At 44.5% G+C, this 22,043-nt stretch overlaps 1 pseudogene; it reads right to left on the bottom strand.

Annotated features, from left to right (window-relative positions):
* Nucleotides 1-16,849: 16,849 nt before the first annotated feature.
* LOC124621239 lies at nucleotides 16,850-16,967 on the bottom strand (annotated as a pseudogene).
* Between the last annotated feature and the right edge of the window lie 5,076 nt (nucleotides 16,968-22,043).

Raw genomic sequence — 22,043 nt, 5'->3', positions numbered from 1 at the left:
GCCTGTGGAACTTGTGGGATGAGTATTCTGGCCGTGTCAAAATATATTCTAATTTGCTTTAGCAGTGCTTTGCTTTAGCAGTGCTTACGTCGATTTGGTGAGCCACAAAAATTCGTACGTTGAGGACTCCACCCATTTCCTAGAACTCATTTTGTAGAACTTCTAAAAGAAAAGTGTATCTCGACCACAGATCTGATAGTACCTTGACGTGAGTAAAGGTACAAGACACCATGAACATAATGGAGGAACGCATGGCACAAGCCGGCCGGAGTGGCCGAGCGGTTCTAGGCGCTACAGTCTGGAGCCGCGTGACCGCTACGGTCGCAGGTTCGAATCCTGCCTCGGGCATGGATGTGTATGATGTCCTTAGGTTAGTTAGGTTTAGGTGGTTCTAAGTTCTAGGGGACTGATGACTACAGCAGTTAAGTCCCGTAGTGCTCAGAGCCATTTGAACCATTTGAACGCATGGCACCCGATATCTGCTAGCTAGTGCGCCACTGTTTAACGACCACATATTTCAGGTGGAAATGGGAATTCTATGAACAGACAGATGGGGTAGCTATGGGCTCCCCTCTCTCGCCTACTGCAGCAGACATCTTCATGGAAGCATTTGAAGAAACAGCGCTCCAGTCCACAACATTACGGCCAGAATGTTGGCTCCGATATGTTGATGATACCAACACCTTAACTGAGATAGAAAATAATGGGGTGCTGCCTTTCCTCGACGTGGAAAAACCACCCACCAACATGAACAGAGAAGACATGTACTGACTTCAGACGTCTTGGCTGCCAGCAATAACAGCGTTACGGGACGACGGCTCACGTGAAGCGACACATTCAGGCGCGCGGAAGACTGCAGCGGCCGCAAGTACGTACAGTACTGGCGCGATCAGCCGGCGCTAGAAGGCAGGAAAACAACTAATTCTGATAGGCTGGTAAGGATGAAGGAGAGAGATGTCAGAAGTTCTTTATTGGTGTTTTTATTATTTCTTCTCACTGTCGGAAACCTGACATTTTGATTGGTGTTTACATTGCAGCTTGTGATTGGCGGGGAATCGGCGAATGAAAAACCTGGCGGCAGCTGAGGCAAATTCGAGACTAGAGCCACAAAAGTCAGCATTTGGTTTCTCAGTCATAACTAAAAAGATACGTGTTTCAGCACTTTTGGAAATTCAGCCCTTAAAGAGGTGGTGTGGGTGAAAGTTTTTTTTTTATGAAAATAAGTCATTACTAAATAACTATTACAACATTTTAAAGCTAAATCTATAAAACTGCTATTTGACTTCTTTTTTCGGTGCTTTTGAAAATTCAATTCCCTAAGACAGTGAAAAACACGATGAAAAGTTTTATGAAATCATTCATTACGAAAGCCTTTACAAAGTTAAATCTATGAAAATTTGTAATTGGCATCTCCGTTTGAAACAAAGAAAAATGTGTGTTTCTCTCTTTTAGGGAATTCAATCCCAAAGGGCGCGAAACAGGGTATGAACATTTTTAAGAAAATATTTTATTATATTAAAAAACGCTAAATCCATGAAAATTGGGATTGCACTTCTCTATTAGATATGAAGAGATATGTGTTAGTGGATGACAGTTTCTACGGAAATATCACTTCAAAAAAGATAGAGGCTTGATTAACAAAGCCTTGGACTACAGCTATCAGAATCGCTTTTTGGTCAGAAGCACATTCGCCAAAGACTACGCTTTAGAAGCCTTAATTACCGTGAGAAGTTTAGAAGGTGTTGCAATTTGTGAATGAAATCAAAGAAGCTGTTAACAGTCACCATGGCAAATTGATAACCTGACTTTGTCAAAATTGTAGAAAGGGGAATGACTCATTAAAACATTAATTTTTTGGTAGGCCTAATACATGTTTATGAAATTTCCTTTCGATGTTTATAAAATTCCCTTTCCTTTTCGATGTAATTACTACGCAAACGCATGCGGTAAAATATTCGTTTGTCACAACTTGTAACTCTTGGCAAATCGTCGGTGAGGGTACACAGTTTTGGACCATCAGCTAGTTGATCCAGGAATAATAATAATAGCAATAATGTGGCAAGAACTATCCGCTGGAACTTACGGCAAAATTACCACCTACTTTCTAAAACGAACATGCCGATTACTGTGGGGCTACTGACTTCAGCGAGATCGAATGCTGGAACACAATACACCAGACATCACAACAGTGGTGAAAAATAAAGTGAGGGCCATTGACATTGTCATCACAGGTAGGAGAATCTAAGAGAAACAACTTGAAAAACTTAGCAGATACGATAACTTGAATATCGAACTACATCGACTCTGGCGTAAAACAGTAGAAATGGCCCCTGTAGTTCTCAGCACAATGGGAGCAGTACCAAGATAGCTTACTGAGCACTTGAAAACCACTACCATTGATCGAAGATCTATCAACCATTCCACAAAAAGCCACTTTACTGGGATCTGTACTAATTATCTGTCGATATATCACGCAGTCCTCAGCGCTTGGGAAGTGTCCGACTAGTGATCAAATAGGAAATCCAACGTAGTGAACTTATCTGCTGTGCTTACTTTGATAAACAATACTAGCAGAGAAACCCGGCATTGTTCAGGTATTTATTTATAGCTGTGTCCACGCCTGTACCAAGCAGCGCCTGGCCTTGTGCTCGACGTTTATAACGTCATATCGCCTGAACTGTGCATCGTACAATGATATAATTTTGTTGGTACATTCAGCGGCATATGTGAATACTGACTGTAAAACGTTTTGCGATTGGAATATGTAGCAAAAAAGTAATAAATTTAAACGTCATGCTCGATGCGGAAGGTTTTCACGCATCTCATTGTTATGACGTCATATCCCTTGACCTGTATTTTGTACAATGATAAAATACTGTAATTACGTTCAGCATCATACGTGCATACTGTCGGTGAAATTTATTGCGAATGTAGTAGCAAAGAAGGAATAAATTTGAACGTCATGCATGGAGTCGTTGTTTCTCACGGATCTAATTGTTTATGATCTCATATCTTCTGAATTACGTGTCGTGCAATATTATAATTTTGTATTTATATTCAGTGCTATATGTGCATCGTGCCTGCAATATATGCCGTGAATAGAGGTAGTAATAAAGAAGTAATAAATTCTAACGTCACGCCTTATACGGTACCTGCACTTCACAAACAGCGGAAGAGGAATATGTGTTAAACTGTTTTCCTTTTATCATTCTGTAGGCGTTGTCACCGAGAAAAAATTTCTTAAAGGTTTGAAATTATGCGTAAAGTTTGCAAGTTGCTAAATGCTCTCATTTTCCAATATTGGGTGAATAAATTCTGAGAATTTACGCGTCATGGGTTGCGCTCCTTTTCCGCCCCACCCCCACCCCTAGCCCTATAATAGGTGATTCTTACCCACACAGCAATTGTTGCCTGACATTTAGGTATATGAGTACCAAGTTTGGTTGAAATAGGTCGAGTGTATTAGGAGGAAATGTGGAACATATATATACACACACACACTTACATGCATACATATATATTTTATAATGTGTATAGATGTATAATAATAATAATAATAGTAAGGATAACAAAGTGTCCCTTGAACTGAAAATGTCGATACATCTCTAAGATATTGCAATGATTAAGGGCAAAATGTCTCTCATAGGTCATTTTTAAAGCATTACTGCAGAAGGTCAAGTTTTCTGTCCAGGGCCGAAAATACTAGTAAAAATTTCTTAAGCTTTTTACGTTTGCAAAGTAAGAAACTACCACAAGGTCAACAAAACGCTCATTGATCGGTTGAAACCTGTCATTACGTATGGCTGCCCGTGAAACGTAAAGCGACTGCTTACGTTGTGACACGTAGCACCTGTAACCACGCTTGGTACCATCCTCACCCTACGTTAGGTGAATGAATTTTACATTAACGGGATCGAAAGTTCTCTAGCACATGACCGTATTCAAGTGAGTTCGAAACTAGTAACGAATCAACGAATCTCAAAGGCACCCCTTATTTCTATGCGCAAAGGACTTGTTGTAGCAATGTTATTTGACAGTGGAAGTCGGAATGGTCACTGAAAGGCGGAGTAGAGATAGGAATGACGTTTCAAAGAATCTGGCACGTGTCCGTTAATACTTAACGAAGTCGAGGCTAAACATTTCACGCCTCAATTACAAGCTAAAGTGCGAACTCTGTAACACATGTGGGATTGTTACCCATAGTTTTTACTGACAGAGGTGGCCACCACATTATTTATAAGAGGTCCCCGCCAAGTACTCAGCCGTAGGACATCATGTAACTTATTTTACCGTACTGTTCTGTCGTATACCGTCGTCACCGATGCTAGTCTTCTTTCGTGTACCAAAGAGCAGACAGGAGATCGGTGCGTACCTCACAAATAACATAAAAGATAGATAGTGAAGGGAAACCCCGAAGTTACTCAGAAACATAAAGCCACTCTTTTTAAATTAATTTTGATTATTTTTCTGTAGGTACAAAGGTGGGCGTTGAGTGATGCCACAGTTGAAGTAGTTAAAATGTACCGGCGAGACAGTACCTCATATCTGGACGTATTTACTTAACATTTCTGAAACGTCCATTTTCGTTATTTGTGAAGCACAGAAATACTGTCATATTTTTGTTTCAGTAGCATGAAGGATTTTTGAAATATTAAGCACGACCATTTTACATGAGGGATCTTTAACACTAGAATTTTTTTAATATTTGGGATCGTGAGCATTTCTGCAATCCTGTTATTGTGTATATTGTCACTTATTTAATCTGCGGTACAATATTTTCAGTCAAATGTGACTTTCTCATAGCTGCTGTTCTCTGTCGGTCGCCGCTTGAGGTCAACCATTTACTCATGGCACCGACCGCATGCATATGGCTACCTGAAATAAGTGTATAAAATAATCTGAAAGAGTAACCGCTCACATTAATCGAAATGAAAATACTGTGGATCAAATGACATCGGTTCTATGCTACTTGCAGTGTTGCGCAGTAACACTGTGACCGTTGATCGAGTCTAGAGCAGCAAAATGACTGGAGGTACATACAAAACTTATTGTTTTCGCTGGGTGTGCGAGGGAATTTATGGTCACAGGAATCCTGATGAAAAGTGGATATGTTATAGCCAATGTGCGAAATCGGCCAAAACGCGATGTGGCTACCAAGCCAGCAATTGGCCAGTGTCGCTGTTAACTGATTGGCCAATGTCTGAGCTTTTCTTGATTTTGGGGCCTGGCCGGCCAATTAGCGAAATGCTGTGGACCCATCGGCCAAAATCGAACGAAAAAAAAAAACTGAGTCTATCTGAAGAGTCTGAATAATTTCAGACAAGCTATTCTTATTACGTTCTCACTTACACGACCTGTCGTCACTTAAACTATAATATGAACTTTTATGACATTTAGAATTGTAAAAACTGTTTCGACATGCCGGCACGGTAGCTCAGCGTGTTCAGTCAGAGAGCTGTTCGGCCGCGGTAATAAAAAAAACTGAGTGTAAAGATCAACAAACGAACTTGAACGGATGTCATATGACGTCCGCAACGACCAAAACACAACGATCAACAACGAGAAAAAAAAGAATTGATGAGCGTAGATGATTTCAAACTTTATACAACCTGTTGCCGTTGTCAGTCTCATCATCGCAATAAGTCATCATTTATTACAAGATAACCTTTTATGACATTCGTAAGTGCACAACAGTTTCTGACTTCTACATGTGCAGCGGTTTTGTTGCGCACTTATCAGCGCATTTGAATCGAGTGTATCCTTGGCCGCCGGTCGGTGACTGTGAAGAAGAGATGGTTCGTAATGATTTTTCTTCTGTAACGAGAGATTACAGGGTGAGCGGTTTCTCGTGCAGAAGGGAAAACGTACGTCTGTAATAGAGTTGATTTACAAACACCGCTGTCTGTTCCTGGCTTGCAGAAAGCATCGTCGACGTTCATGACAACTGCAAGAACGCCTCTGGGATCACCACGACCTCAACATCTGGTACACGGTCGCCAACATTGTCTCCAACTTTTGCTGGTGGGAATTTTGCATCTGAATTTTTACGTATTTACGCACCATGTGTTTGCAAACTGACATCAGCTCCTGACCTCTTGTTCCTTATTTCTTATTTATTTTGACATAGTTTGCAAATAATTTTCTCTCCATACCCTTCGTCCGCTTCGCTACTTGTTCCTAAAATTGCACGGACATCTTGGCCGAAGGATACACAATGAGTGGCTGCACTACACTGTGTTTCACACGCCACAAACGATACTTTCGCATTGTTATTGTCAGACAACTGGTCTGCACATTCCGACGATTTCACAACCACGGCGTCAGTTTCGCCGTCGGGGAGGGGTTTTCTGCGTTTACAGCATCCTCGTCCGTCCCCGGTAGCTGAGTGGACAGCGTGACGGAATGTCAATCCTAAGCGCCCGGGTTCGATTCCCGGCTGGGTCGGAGATTTTCTCCGCTCAGGGACTGGGTGTTGTGTCGTCCTAATCATCATCATTTCATCCCCATCGACGCGCAGTTCGCCGAAGTGGCGTCAACTCGAAAGACCTGCACCAGGCGAACGGTCTACCCGACGGGAGGCCCTAGCCACATGACATTTCATTTCATTTCATTTCAGCATCCCTCAATTCTTGTCAACGTTCTCAAGGTCTCCATCTGCTGTCAGTATGCTATCCATAACCTCTGTTGGTAGATTCAAGGTGGGCAGGTCAGAGGTTCTCAGGCCCACTTTTGCTTTGCAACCAAACATGGCCCCATATGGCGATGGCATGGATGAAAAGAACTGTTTTTCATGAACTGAATAAATAAATAAGAGACTCTCAGCCCAGTGTGCTGATTCATTCGTCAGCTACACTTAACATGAAAGTGAAAGAAGTGCTGCCTACTGCACATTGTTCCAGCATGACATCGAACTTTAACCAGAGACTTCCACCAATCCGAGAAATAGCCGGACAATTAGGCAACTGGCTGCACTTCGGGCTTTGGCTGTAATATACACAACTGGCCATTAAAATTACTACACCACTAAGATGACGTGCTACAGAAGCGAAATTTAACCGACAGAAAGAAGATGCTGTGATATGCAAATGATTAGCTTTTCAGAGCATTCACACGCCGGTGGCGACACCTACAACGTGCTGACATGAGAAAAGTTTCCAAACGATTTCTCATACACAAACGGCAGTTGACCGGCGTTGCCTGGTGAAACGTTGTTGTGATGCCTCGTGTAAGGAGGAGAAATGCGTACGATCACGTTTCCGACTTTGATAAAGGTCGGATTGTAGCCTATCGCGATTGCGGTTTATCGCATCGCGACATTGCTGCTTGCGTTGGTCGAGATCCAATGACTGTTAGCAGAATATGGAATCGGTGGTTTCAGGAGGGTAATACGGAACGCCGTGCTAGATCCCAACGGCCTCGTATCACTAGCAGTCGAGATGACAGGCATCCTATCCACATGGCTGTAACGGATCGTGCAGCCACGTCTCGATCCCTGAGTCAACAGATGGGGACGTTTGCAAGACAACAACCATCTGCACGAACAGTTCGATGACGTTTGCAGCAGCATGGACTATCAGCTCGGAGACCATGGCTGCGGTTATCCTTGACGCTGAATCACAGACGGGAGCGCCTGCGATGCTGTACTCAACGACGAACCTGGGTGCACGAATGGCAAAACGTCATTTTTTCGGATGAATCCAGGTTCTGTTTACAGCATCATGATGGTCGCATCCGTGTTTGGCAACATCGTGGTGAACGCACATTGGAAGCGTGTATTCGTCATCGCCATACTGGCGTATCACCAGGCATGATGGTATGGGGTGCCATTGGTTACATGTCTCTGTCACCTCTTGTTCGCACTGAAGGCACAGTGGACGTTCCATTTCAGATGTGTTACGACACGTGGCTCTACCCTTCATTCGATCCCTGCGAAACCCTACATTTCAGCAGGATCATGCACGACCGCATATTGCAGGTCCTGTACGGGTCTTTCTGGACACAGAAAATGTTCGACTGCTGCCCTGGCCAGCACATTCTGTAGACCTCTCACCAACTGAAGACGTCTGGTCAATGGTGGCCGAGCAACTGGCTTGTCACAATACTTGATGAACTGTAGTATCGTGTTGAAGCTGCATGGGGAGCTGTAACTGTACACGCCATCCAAGCTGTGTTTGACTCAATGCCCAGGCGTATCAAGGCCGTTATTACGGCCAGAGGTGGTTGTTCTGGGTACTGATTTCTCAGGATCTATGCACCCAAATTGCGTGAAAATGTAGTCACATGTCAGTTCTAGTATAATATATCTGTCCAATGAATACCCGTTTATCATCTGTATTTCTTCTTGGTGTGGCAATTTTAATGGCCAGTAGTGTACGTATTCTTAATGTACTGAAAGCCCACAAATCCGATGAGGGTAGGGAAAACAGAGCAGCTATAATTGCTAGCTACGGAGAGTTTAGCTGCTTACTGCAACATGGTTTGCTGCGACGACGTTGACCTCAGTGATGCATGGACTCGGTGTCGGAAATAAGACGCCCATTCGTCATTGAGGCAGTTGTACGACACTTCTCGTTTCTTATACTACTACTCCGAAAACCGTTGACTTGAGTTCTATGGTAAGTTCCAGAGAATCTACTGCACCGGTTCTTCACAAGTTGACCAGGCTGACGACCTAGTTGTTGTAACAGGCAGAAACGACAGTAGAATTCGTCTGTTTAACTTTGTTTCTTGGTAAGATCGGTTTTGAAGAAGTCCTGAATATGAAAATTATCTTCTTCTCCGAATTTGATCTTAACAAAGGTTCTCATTTCCTGTTCCAAGAACTGGCTATTGTGCAGGATTCCTCCCAAAACACGATCAAAGACCTTGTAAGAATAACTAGACTCCTCGAGATGCTGCGGGCGCGTAGTATTTTGAACTTAAGGCTGGACGCCATTTTGGTGGAAAGGGCCTGGAAAGTTGAAGTGTATTGTGGTTTCTAAGGATTCTAACAGAACATTAAGTACTGACGAGTGCACACATACAGTATTTTTCACCAGGAGAACACGGCAAGTCTCATAACCCTACTTCCGAGAAACTTCGCTCATTGGAAGAGGGGTCAAAATAAGCGAACACGTGTCTCAGCTTATCTGTTCTTTGCCGTTTCCGAGCAAACGACGGTCAAATTTTATGTATCTTTAGAGAGTGAGTAATGCAGCCGAAGCGGTGGCACAGTGGCTAGCGTCGCAGTTTCACACTTTTGAATCCGTTGTTCGAAACCCGAATATTATCTTTATTTTTCATTTATCTACCCATGTCCGCAGAAGATAACTACACCAAAATTTTTCCAGTGCATGCTGAAATAATATTGTCCTTATTCTTCTACCAATTGTATGTCCGGTCAATGAATTTAAAAAAATGAATGATAAAAATATTTGAAATAGTTTCGTTGAAATTCCTGGATTCAAAATTAATTTTAATCGCCAGTTTTCGGTAAAGGGATCCTTTATGCGTGGTTTGCCGGGATTTTATTGCCAACGCGTGAAATCTTCAGCAGTTCTATCGTTGTTATCTTCCAGAGTGAGATTTATACGGAGAATATCGCTGTGGGACACCTCCCTTAGCACGATGCTCTTGTTTTTCGGAATTTCCATGTTAAGAATGTTTCTACGATCGGTGTCACCAAGGCAACCCACCAAATCTTCCAGAAGAATATAATATAAGGATTAATATAAGAATTGATGTAAGAATGTAATACAAGAATATGAGAATTTAAAAAGGTTGTAAGCTCTGAAAATACATTTGTTATATAAAGAATGTGTGACACTTACTGTGAAACCCAGCTGGAATTTTAAACTGATATAACGCCCTTGTATCTCTGAGCCGTGCGCGGCTCGTGTTCATGCCCGTTTATTGCTTGTCACCTTATCTTTACAGTACTGTCGCGTCCCTCTTATTCGACTTACTGGCTTCACTAGGTTGCTGGATTTCTTGCCCGCGAGTGGCAGCAGCAGCGCTTATCAATAAGTGAACTATCGCACCATCTCTGGAGCGACCGCTAGCATTTCCGGGTCGTCGTCTGTCAGAGTTCAGTCCGTACACAGTAGCAGTGAAGTCGGGGACGTCATTACACTTCTAATTTCTAATATAATGTGTGGTGTCACCGCCAGACACCACACTTGCTAGGTGGTAGCCTTTAAATCGGCCGCGGTCCGTTAGTATACGTCGGACCCGCGTGTTTCCACTGTCCGTGATTGCAGACCGAGCGCCGCCACACGGCAGGTCTAGAGACACTTCCTAGCACTCGCCCCAGTTGTACAGCCGACTTTGCTAGCGATGGTTCACTGACAAATTACGCTCTCATTTGCCGAGACGATAGTTAGCGTAGCCTTCAGCTACGCCATTTGCTACGACCTAGCAAGGCGCCATTATCATTTGCTATTTATCTTGTGATGCATGTACCGTCAGACCGATGTTCACCAATTGTGGATTAAAGTTAAGTATTCCAGCAGCTACGTACGTTATTCCAGACCTCACACCAGCCTGCGTGAGCTTAAACGCGTGCCTTTCGGTTTCCTCTCCTAGTGGCTTGGCTGTCTTGCCAAGTCTCAACATAATGTTTAATATAATAGACCGAAATGATAAATAATCTTTAAGTTAATTTTTAAACTTACTCTACTTGCGGCTTCTATTCTGGCTGCTCTCTTACAAAAGCAAGCACTCTTCGACATACGTCATCAGCATCATGGTTGCACCACAATTTTCCCACAATTCAGTTTTACCAGGTTTTACATAAAACAATGTTAAGGTTTTAACGTATGTGCCACAGACACTCTCTCATTCATTCCCATGAATACACAAAACTAGTAAGCAGATAATAATTCTGAATAATTTTCACACTACAAAATGCAGAGGATTTAAAGGTTTGAAAAGAAAAAATTCCAATGAAGTGACTTTATATGTTGAGAACACTGTTTATGACTTTAGATGATACTAAAAGTCAAGCTGCTGTTCTTCCTAATTGAGTTTTGAAACAGAAGTGTCGGTTTTGGGACATTTAAGTAATTTTCTCAGTTTCCGGAACTATATGAGACAAATATCTGAAATATTCACAGGATTCTTTTCTTAATAACAAAAGATGGGATACCAAGTTTGAAGAAAATCGGTTCATAATTAGTATGGTTTATTTAAATTCGTAGGGGGTATGAATTTACGTCCCTACTAGATGGTACTGGAGACCGTTCTCACGGCTAGTAGCGTCAGCTTTGCAGAGCAGAGAACAATCCTGCAGCTACCGTGATACACTGATGCGTGCTGTACTGTCCTGAATGTTATCCCGTAATAACTTGCTACGTTACAGCATTAACATCGTGTTTATAAATGAATCGTGCTGTTTTAAAAACTCTGGTTCCGAGTTGGCTTCTCAAGAGGAAAACGCTTTCCACGCGCTCTGTTTTGAGGTGTCCAGATTTATGGTTACAGCATAACGTGAGTTTCGTGCACAGTATAGGAAAGACCCAACACACAAACAACACAGATAGGTGGTATCGACAGTTCGTGGAAACCGGATGCCAATGTAAGGGCAAGAGTCCTGCTGAGCCCCGTGTGTCTGAAGAAAAAGTCGAAAAAGTGCGCAAGGCATTTAAATGAACTCGCAAGTAGCATAATACAGTAAGCAGGGAATTGTTTCATGCCAGAGATTAAGGTGTGGAAAGTGTTGGTTAAGCGGCTATGTTTTAAACCGAACAAAGTGGGATTAGCATAAACCCTTACATCAGCTGACAAAGTGAAAAGGCGTGACTGTTATGAAGAGCTGCAGCTAAAAATTGAGGACGCTGGTTTTGTAGAAAGACTCGTCTTCTACGATGAAGCCTCTTTCCGTGTATATTGCAAGGTGCACACAACGTCCGTATCTGGGGAAGCGAGAAACCACATACGTTGACTGAGCACCAGTGCGACTTTCCAAAAGTGAATGTCTGCTGTGCGGTGTCCAGGAGTGCACGGCACATCCGTGTGCTTCACAGTGGTCACTTAATATCTGTCCGACATCGGTAGCTGAGTGGTAGCCGGCACGGTAGCTCAGCGTGTTCGGCAGAGGGCCAGCTGCCCTCTGTAATAAAAAAAACTGAGTTAAAAAAATGGCTCTGAGCACTATGGGACTCAACTGCTGCGGTCATCAGTCCCCTAGAACTTAGAACTACTTAAACCTAACTAACCTAAGGACATCACATACACCCATGCCCGAGGCAGGATTCGAACCTGCGACCGTAGCAGCAGTGCGGCTCCGGACTGGAGCGCCTAGAACCGCACGGCCACCACGGCCGACCAAAACTGAGTTAATGGATCAACAACGAACTGAAACAGGTGTCTTTCGACGTCCGCCTAGAGCAGATACAACGAACGAAACAAACAAAATGAGATTTATTTCATCCCCATCGACGCGCAAGTCACCGAAGTGGCGTCAAATCGAAAGACGTGCACCCGGCGAACGGTCTACGCGACGGGAGGCCTTCGTCACACGACTCGACATCTGACGCAGCTCACGCCCCCTATGTACCTTAAAAGGACTTTCGCATTACTCCCGCAACTTCATTATGTTTTCATCTATTTCTACTCTATAAATTTTTCCACGTTTGTTTTTAAATACACTGGTGTGCGAAACTTAACGATGAAAACAACTTTCGCATGATGCATCACTGCCAGGTAACATAGTTCGATGAAACGTGGACCACAAATGGACAGAAAGTAACTCAAAGAAATAGGCAATGAGACGAACAAAAAAGACACATTTATTCGGATAAGACAATAATTGGACTGCAGTCACTGCGGTTTATGATGGTCTCTTTCAGATTAAAAAAAAGACGGGACATGGTTCTTCACACGGTGTGTGATCATCCTGGACAGCAATGCATGTTCATATTCATATTCCCTTACTGGCCACAATATTGGTAAGGAGTTCTTGTGGGAGGGTCTTCCATTCCTCCAGCAGCGCGGTTGACGTCTCTGGATGGCCGCAGCCATATGTGGGCGTGCTGCAATACGTCTGCCCAACACATCCCACATGTACTCAATGGGATTTAAGTCGAGGGAAGGGGCAGGACAGTCCATTCGCCGACTATGCTGTTGTTCCAAGACTTCCGCCATTTCCAATGTTCGATGCGGCCACGCATTGCTATCTATAAAAGTGAAGTCAGCGCAGAATGCACCACTGAAAAGACGCACATAGGCTGGAGTACAAAGTCTCAAAAACGTTCAGTGGCGAATGCACAGTGTTCAGAGATTTGGAGTCCAACCATATCTCCCAACATCATGAAATCTTGACCACCAAAACGAGCACGTTCGACAACGTTCCTCAATGCATTACGTGTTACCAATTCTCATCATTTGAGATTATGTCCAAAATCACTACTGAGTCTGAATCTGTTCTCATCCGAGGAGAGCACGTGACTCAAATCCTCGCTGTTCCAGCCTCTCTTGGCACAATCGCCGACGTGCGCGTGTCAACACAATGTATTGGTCCTCGGACAAACCAACCACCTATGCAGTCGCCGTGACACTATGGAGCGTGACACTGTGTGCATTGAACCCCTGTTAAAAGCGGTTTCAGGTGCACCCACTTTTTGACTCGGGTCCCTTCTTGCCTGTTTCCCAATGTAGCAGTCATCTGCTGCTGCATTTGACCGTCGTCCACCACCTCCTCTTCTTCGGACAGCTATGCCTGTGGTTTGGAACGCTCCCCATGTATGTGAAGCAATTCTTCGAGCAATACCAGACTCCTGCACCACATTCGCCACACTTAGTCCTCTTTGCAGTTTTCCAATGATTCTTCCCAGTTTTAAGTCATCCAAACGTTGTCTGTGGGCTACACTGTAATGAAGATCGTCACCACAGTACACCGTAGGTGCTCGCTGAGTGTCACACACTGTCATTCTCGTTCCAGGCCGATAACAACACTAATGCCCTCTGGTGGCCGTTCTACCTGTCACACAGATTTGCCACACTAATCATTGCGTATGTGTAAGAAGCTACACTGGCATCATCATGTCTGCGGGATGCTCCACTTTCTTTGTCAGTCAGTTTATTTTGCCCATCCTGTAGTTCAGTTTCTCAATATGTGTCGTAAGCACTTATAGCAGAGAAATTGGCCCTTAATTTTCTATTAGGTTTCTGTGCGTTAGTTCGTACTCTTTATGCTTTGCGTGTTGGTATTCCGGTCACTATGGGTTTATTGATCAATAGCGATTTTTTATTGTGGTTCACTGTTGCTACATGAGTTTACATGTTGCCATTTGGTCATTTGGAGACAGTGAGTGGAACTGTGAACGCTAGAAAATGGAGTGCCAAGTGGGGAAATTAGAACGTTTCCGACATTTTCTTCTGTTTGAATTGAGTTGTAGGGTGACAGCAGCGATTCTAGGCGCTTCAGTCTGGAATCGCGCAACAGCTACCGTCGCAGGTTCGAATACTGCCTCGGGCATGGATGTGTGTGATGTCCTTAGGTTGGTTAGATATAAGTAGTTCTAAGTTCTCTGGACTGATGACCTCAGAAGTTAAGTCCCACAGTGCTCAGAGCCATTTTTTTGACAGCAGCGGAGGCAGCGAGAAACATTTACGCCGTGTATGGGGATAATGCCATTGGACAGAGCACGGCAAGAAAATGGTTAGTGACTCTCCACGTTCAGGAAGACCTTCGGCGTTTGATGAAAATCGTTTAGAGGCACTAATCCACAATGAGCCATGTCAGTGTACTCGAGGACTGACGCATGTGATGAACTGTGATCGTTCCAACCTCATGCGACATTTGCATGCAATGGAAAAGGTTCAAAAATTGGGAGTATAGGTACCACGTGCTCTAAGCCAAAATAACAAAAATCAGTGGCTGCCATATGTGGATCTCCACTTGCTCGTCATCAACTGGATCGTGAACAACACCGACCATGTCTGTTCTCTACCATTACTGGTGACGAGAAATGGTGTCTTTATGAAAACACAAGAAAATGAAAGGACTGACTAACCTCAATCAAAGCAGCAACTCGCCGTGGAAACACCTGCGCGCATCCACAAAAGATAATGTTATGCATCTGGTTGAACAGCGACGGTGTGGTGTACTACGAATCGCTTATCCGAGGTGTATCCATCGCTGCTGACATTTATTGTCAACAACTGAGACGTCTAGCAGACGCAAATGAATTACAAGGACCAGAAAGACAGCATGAAGTGATGCTACTCCACAATAAAGCCCGCCCGCATTCTGCTAGACTGACAAAAAACGCTATACAGGGTGTCGTGTTGGGAGACTAGAAATGTACTCTGTTGGAATCAGCATGGGTTTCGAAAAACACGATCGTGTGAAACGCAGCTCGCGCTATTCGTTCACGAGACTCAGAGGGCCATAGACACGGGTTCCCAGGTAGATGCCGTGTTTCTTGACTTCCGCAAGGCGTTTGATACAGTTCCCCACTGTCGTTTAATGAACAAAGTGAGAGCATATGGACTATCAGACCAATTCTGTGATTGGATTGAAGAGTTCCTAGGTAACAGAACACTGCATGTCATTCTCAGTGGAGAGAAGTCTTTCGAAGTAAGAGTGATTTCAGATGTGCCGCAGGGGAGTGTCGTAGGACCGTAGTCATTAGGAGTGATTTAAAATGGAATGACCATATAAAATTAATCGTCGTTAAAGCAGATGCCAGACTGAGATTCATTGGAAGAATCCTAAGGGAATGCAGTCCGAAAACAAAGGTTCAAAATGGTTCAAATGGCTCTGAGCACTATGGGACTTAACATCTTAGGTCATCAGTCCCCTAGAACTTAGAACTACTTAAACCTAACTAACCTAAGGACATCACACACATCCATGCCCGAGGCAGGATTCGAACCTGCGACCGTAGCAGTCCCGCGGTTCCGGACGGCAGCGCCAGAACCGCACGGCCACCGCGGCCGGCGAAAACAAAGGAAGTAGGTTACAGTACACTTGTTCGCCCACTTCTTGAATACTGCTCACCGGTGTGGGATCCGAACCAGATAGGGATGATAGAAGAGGTAGAGAAGATCCAACGGAGAGCAGCGCGCTTCGTTACAGGATCATTTAGTAATCGCGAAAGCGTTACGGAGATGATAGATAAACTCCAGTGTAAGACCCTGCAAGAGAGACGCTCAGTAGCTCGGTACGGGCTTTTGTTGAAGTTTCGAGAACATACTTTCACCGAGGAGTCAAGCAATATATTGCTCTCTCCTACGTATATCTCGCGAAGAGACCATGATGATAAAATCAGAGTGATTAGAGCCCACACAGAGGCATACTGACAGTCTTTCTTTCCACGAACAATACGAGACTGGAATAGAAGGGAGAACCGATAGAGGTAGTCAAAGTATCCTCCGCCGCACACCGTCAGGTGGCTTGTGGAGTGTGGATGTAGATGTAAAAGTCATTCCGCATCCACCTTATTCACCGGATATTACGCCCTCAGATTTTCACCTTTTCCGCTCTCTATCGAAGAGCTTTCAATGAACTTTCTTTCCGGATGAAAGTGCGCTCTGAATGTGGGTCGACGAGTGCTTCGCCTCAATGCAACATGATTTCTTCCATTGCGGGGTCGAAATATTACCCGAGCGTTGGCAGACTGTTGTAAATAGTGAAGGAGAATATATTAAAACTAAAAACTCCTCCCGAACGGGCCTTGAAGGCCCAACGGTACCGACCGGCCGCCGTGTCATCCTCAGCCTGTGGACGTCACTGGATGCGGATACGGAGGGGCATGTAGTCAGCACACCGCTCTCACGGCCGTATGTCAGTTCCCGATACCGGAGCCGCTACTTCTCAATCAAGTAGCTCCTCAATTTGCCTTACAAGGGCTGAGTGCACCAAGCTTGCCAACAGCGCTCGGCAGACCGGGTGGTCGCCCATCCAAGTGCTAGCCCAGCCCGACAGTGCTTAACTTCGGTGGTCTGACGGGAACCGGTGTTACCACTGCGGCAAGGCCGTTGGCGAAGGAGGAGAATACATTATTCATGACTAAATTCTCTGTTACGTGTATCTGTTTATTGAACTTATGGAAAAACGCTAGTAACTTAAGCACGAACCCATTACTTTGTCTTTGCGCCTTTTTGCTAAAATAGTGTCACTAACGATTACTTCAATCTACCACGTAGCTGAGCACACCCGAAAGCCGCACTGCACGTTGCGTGTGCCCGACACACTTGCGAGATGAGGCAGTGGGAGCGGGAGTCCATCAGGCTGATGGGCGTCAGCGCCGCGGCGTTCCGCCTGCTGGGCATCTGGCCGGACGGGGGGCGTCGCGACGGCGGGCGCCGCGACGGCGACGGCCCGGTGGGAGCCCTGCTGCTGGCGGCCAACGACGTGTCTCTGGGCGTCTTCGCGCTGGCCTACGTGCTCATGGAGAGCGCACGAGACCTCAAGAGCCTCAGCGACGCCTTCTTCGTCATCGCCACTTCCGTCTCTGTCAGCAGCAGGGTAAGGGCGACACCGCATATGCAACTTAAAATGTTTATTTGACACCACACAAGGTCGTCACGCCACAGTCACTAAAACAATAAAATTTTTAAAAGGTTATATAACACGACACACTGAGTTGTGATTTTCAAATATAATAACAAACATGCAAAACTACACTAATAATTGCAACCACACTTATTTCAAATACACTACTGGCCATTAAAATTGCTACACCAAGAAGAAATGCAATTGATAAACGGGTATTCATAGGACAAATATATTATACTAGAACTGACATGTGATTACATTTTCATGCAGTTTGGGTGCATAGACCCTGAGAAATCAGTACCCAGAACAACCACCTCTGGCCGTAATAACGGCCTTGATACGCCTCGGCATTGAGTCAAACACAGCTTGGCGTGTACTGCTACAGCTGCCCATGTAGCTTCAGCACGATACCACAGTTCATCAAGAGTAGTGACTGGCGTATTGTGACGAGCCAGTTGCTCGGCCACCATTGACCAGACGTTTTCAATTGGTGAGAGATCTGGAGAATGTGCTGGCCAGGCCAGCAGTCGAACATTTTCTGTATCCAGAAAGGCCCGTACAGGACCTGCAACATGCGGTCGTGCATTATCCTGCTGAAATGTGGGGTTTCGCAGGGATCGAATGATGGCTAGAGCCACGGGTCGTAACACATCTGAAACGTAACGTCCACTGTTCAAAATGCCGTCAATGCGAATAAGAGGTGACCGAGACGTGTAACCAATGGCACACCATACCATCACGCCGGGTGATACGTCAGTATGGCGATGACGAACACACGCTTTCAATGTGCGTTCACCGCGATGTCACCAAACACGGATGCGACCATTATGATGCTGTAAACAGAACCTGGATTCATCCGAAAAGACGTTTTGCCATTCGTGCACCTACGTTCGTCGTTGAGTACACCATCGCAGGCGCTCCTGTCTGTGATGCAGCGTCAAGGGTAACCGCAGCCATGGTCTCCGAGCTGATAGTCCATGTTGCTGCAAACGTCGGCGAACTGTTCGTGCAGATGGTTGTTGTCTTCCAAACGTCCCCATCTGTTGATTCAGGGATCGAGACGTGGCCTCACGATCCGTTACAGCCATGCGGATAAAATGCCTGTCATCTCGACTGCTAGTGATACGAGGCCGTTGGGATCCAACTCGGCGTTCCTTATTACCCTCCCGAACCCACCGATTCCATATTTTGCTAACAGTCACTGGATCTCGATCAACGTGAGGAGCAATGTCGCGATACGATAAACGGCAACCGCAATAGGCTACAATCCGACCTTTATCAAAGTCGGAAATACACGAGGCATCACAACAACGTTTCACCAGGCAACGCCGGTCAACTGCTGTTTGTGTATGAGAAATCGGTTGGAAACTTTCCTCATGTCAGCACTTTGTAGGTGTCGCCACCGGTGCCAACCTTGTGTGAATGGTCTGAAAAGCTAATCATTTGCATATCACAGCATCTTCTTCCTGTCGGTTAAATTTCGCGTCTGTAGCACGTCATCTTCGTGGTGTAGCAATTTTAATGGCCAGTAGTGTATTACGAAAAATACACTTCAACCTGAATGACATTTTCACTCTGCAGCGGAGTGTTCGCTGATATGAAACTTCCTGGCAGAATAAAACTGTGTGCTGGTCCGAGACTCGAACTCGAGACATTTGCTTTTCGCGGCACATCACTTGCCCGCGAGTGAAAATTTCATTCTGGAACATCCCCCAGGCTGCGGCTAAGCCATGTATCCGAAATATCCTTTCTTCCAGGAACGCTAGTTCTGTCAGGTTCGCAGGAGAGCTTCTGTGAAGCTTGAGAAAGCCGGCACGGTAGCTCAGCGTGTTCGGTCAGTGTTAGCTGCTCTCTGTAATAAAAGAACTGAGTTAATGGATCAACGATGAACATGAACAAGTGTCATAGTACGTCCGCCCCTAACGGACAATAACGAACAAAGTGAGATTTATAAAAAAGTCAGTAGAGCACTTACCTGCTAAAGGCAAATGTCCAGAGTTCGAGTCTCGATCCGGCACGCAGTTTTAAGGAAGTTTAACACAACAACCTCTAAACTGTAGCAAAAGCATCAGAAACGGGTCACAAGACGTCATGATGGGTTTTTGTTTATTAGTCATTCCACACTTTAATGCAGTGTACATGAAATCGGAATGAAAGATAATATGTACTCTTCCTTTATGTCCTGCAGTGATGCGACGATCATTTTACAAACAAAGGCTCACACGTTGTAATCTTATAACGTGCAGCAAGCCCAAAACTAGACCGCAGCACGCAGTCGTGCTGTGCTGTGGTAATGGAATTTTACAAAAACGATTGACTCCCATTTGGGGCTAACACAAGCCAAAATATTGTGATTACCTGCTTCATAGCGGTTTGGTTCACCATTGGAACGTAATATAACACCGGTCCTTCTTAGCACCCATGCCAAAAGACATTGGTAGGTTGCCAGAGGTATCTGGCACCAGATCTCTACCCAGATGTCTACATCTACATCTACATGCATACTTTGCAGGCAACCGTACGACGTGTGGCGTATGGTATTCATACTACTACTAGTCGTTTCCTTTCCTGTTCCACCTGTAGATAGAGCGAGGGAGAAACGACTGTATTTGCTTCCATATGTGTCCTAATTTCTCGTACCTTATCTTCGTGGTCCTTACGCGAAAAGTACAAGTTATCCCACTCAAGCCTCCCAGATTTCAAAGACCAAGGAAAAAAATACCACAGTAGATACGACAATGAAAAATGCACCACATTGTAGAGCATCTCAACGAATTTATTTATTTATCATCAATATACCTCTACATGTGAACTATTTGTAGCACGAAAAATATCGAATCTAGATTCAATTTCTAGCCAAGTTTTTTGTAACATTTCCTCTGTTATTGTTGTAATCGCATTAGTGATACGATGTCGCAACGTAGGAATATCGTCCACTTTCGTCGCATACACGGGATCCATCACGAATCCCCACATTAGGAAATGAAGTGGCGTAATGTCGGGTTAACGTGGTGGCCAGGTAATGGGTCCTTCGCGTCCGATCCAACGATTGGGAAATTTCCTATCCAGGAACTTGCGAACAGCCGTTGACCAATGTGGAGGACTCCATCTTGTTGAAAAATGCTGTTGGGTTGCAAGTCTTGTATCTAAGGGTACACAAACTGCTCCAACATGTCCAGATACACTGACCCATTCACTGTTTGCTCCACAAAGAAGAACGGTCCAACAATCCTGTCGTACATTATCCCACACCAGACGTTTAGTTTAGAGCTATCACGAACATGTTCAATGACAACGTGCGGATTTTGCGAACCCCAAATCCGAACATTATGCCTATTAACTTTTCCTGATAGATGAAAGGTTGCCTCATCTTAGAATAAATATCTTTCCAGGAAGCTGGCATCCATGTCAATACGCTGCAGCATATCCGCAGCAAATTGTTGTTTGCGTGGTTTGTAGTTCGGAGTCAGATCTTGCAGAATTTGCACTTTGCAAGCACACATACGAAGACGCTGGTGAACTACACGATGCAGTGTTGATTGAGGTACATCAAGTTGCCTAGATGCTTCACGAATTGACTTACGTGGGCTTCTGAGAAACTTTTGTCTGATGTCCTCTCTTCTGAAACTCCGTAACGTGCACTCCCAGAATGCTTCAGTACACTTCCTGTTGCCAGAAACTTCCTATACCATTCCTTAATTGTCTTCACGTCAGGTAGATCACATTCATACACATGGCGATAATATCTTTGCACAGTAATCGGCGATTTTGTTTCTGCAAACCACACTACTGCTTGCGCGCTCTGCTGTGGAGTCGCCATTTTCACTTCATGAGACCATGTTGCACTGTGGCGAATATACTTGGCACTTCTGATGTCGGAATATAATTTTTTTTTGAGATACTCTACAATGTGGTGCATTTTTCATTGTCATATCTACTGTGGTTTTTCTCTCCTGGGTCCTTGAAATCAGGGAGGTTTGAATGGGACACCCTGTATATCGGCGACAGTACGATCGTTCTGCAGTCAACTTCAATGCTGCTTCTTTAAATTTTCTCAGTAGTGTTCCTTGAAGAGAACGTCGCTCCAGGGATTCCCATTTGAGGTCCCGAAGCATCACTGTAACACTTGCGTATTGGTCGAACCTAATAGTAATAAATCTAGCAACCCGCCTCTGAATTGCTTCGATTTCTTCGTTTAAGCCGAGCTGGTGTTGTAATATTAGTAATTTTCGCCTCACAAACATTAATATACGCTCAATAGTAAACGCCTGATGGCCTAAAGTTATCGAAAAATTGTAAAGTAAAAGAAATGAATCATCGCATAGCAGCGACAGAATCTATTATTCTTTATCTTTGCCCTTCTTGCGCGGTGCCAGTAAATCTCTATGTACATGTATCGATTAATGGTATAAAAAAGAATTCTGTTGTTTCAAGACAAATGAGGCTTTTCGCGCCTCACCTTTTACTGATTGTATTCCATGAGAGGCGGACGCGGACTTGCTGCGTTCCGCAACTGTATTTTATATTTTATGTGAAAATATTTAGTGAATATGCTAATTGT

This window comes from Schistocerca americana, chromosome 6 (assembly GCF_021461395.2).
Source record: "Schistocerca americana isolate TAMUIC-IGC-003095 chromosome 6, iqSchAmer2.1, whole genome shotgun sequence".
NCBI classification, from domain to species: Eukaryota; Metazoa; Arthropoda; class Insecta; order Orthoptera; family Acrididae; genus Schistocerca; species Schistocerca americana.
The sequence above is the reverse complement of the archived record's forward strand: the minus strand, read 5'-3'. Positions and strand labels throughout refer to the sequence as shown.